A 1291-nucleotide genomic window follows, 5' to 3' on the forward strand; every position below is an offset into this window, starting at 1 on the left:
CATGTGTTTCCTTCCACTGATTTGTAGTTATCTGTGTACAAGGCTAAGTATCACTATATTTGACACAAAACTCCTACTGCTTGATATATTTTTCTTATATCTCTTCAGAGATCTCATGATTCACCAGTGCTGCTGACAAAAAATGAAATAAAAGCTGTGAAAAAGATTGTCTTCTCTGTAGTGAGAAGAACACTCAATATTGCTAAATTGAAAGATGTGGAGTTTGATGCTTGTGGCGTAGACCTTCACTCAGTTCTTGTTTGGGCCATACGAGAGCAACGGTTGTTTGCATGTGACAACGAAGACATCGAATTTAAGATTAAACTGGATGGGCGGCCTCTTGGAGGTAAATCACTGTTTGTAGTGGTCTTGGATTGGTCAATTTTCCTTAGCTTGATCACTGCCTATTGGTAAATGAGGTCGAGACACTTTTTATGTGGCTGTGATTGACTTTCCATAAAATTTCTTTATTATTTCTTTCTTACTTTCTTGAGGCAAAGATCAAGTTGCTGTGGGTATTGCACCCATTGATTTCGAAAACAAAAGCTTGGAAAGTGCCCTGTCTATCTACCCACTTGCCATAGCAAACTGAAAAGAGAAAAGGCAGTATTCATTTAGCGCATTTTGTTGTGTACTCATGTAAGATTGGAATCTTTATAGTTCACATAAATTAATTTTTGTTTCGGAAATTTGGAAATAATTTTTTTCCCTCTAATCAAAGTCTTAATAATAATTATAATAAATCAAATAATGTAAATTCATTATTATTATCATTATTATTATCATCAAATTTTAGTATATGTGACCCTCCACGGGAAAACAGGGATAACGGTGATAGCACGCTCACAACACGTTTACACAGCACGCTTAGTGTGTCCTAAGACACGCTTTATATTTAATTCGTAGAACAATAAAGGACACACAATGCTTTGTTTGGGAGATGTTAACACGCTAAACCTTTTGTTTTGATTAGCGTGCTAGTTGTAACACGCTTAGTTTGCGAGATAGCACGCTACAACACACAAGAACACGTTACAGCAAAAAGAAACGTGGCAGAAAATTTGCGATGTCCCTAGCCGAAAACATTGCAATTTTATTGATAACACTCTTAAATGGCGACAATTACATATAATCTAATAGCGTTTTTAAAAGCAACAAAGAACGGGAGAAAAAACTGGTTGGCAACCACGCTGGATGGCAAATAAGAGAGAGCATCTGAATGACATCAAACACAGGCAAACATTTCAAAAATTGATCACCTTCCTTGTTGGAATCTTCGTGTTCTTGAAAT

Source organism: Montipora foliosa, chromosome 8 (assembly GCF_036669935.1).
Source record: "Montipora foliosa isolate CH-2021 chromosome 8, ASM3666993v2, whole genome shotgun sequence".
NCBI lineage: Eukaryota > Metazoa > Cnidaria > Anthozoa > Scleractinia > Acroporidae > Montipora > Montipora foliosa.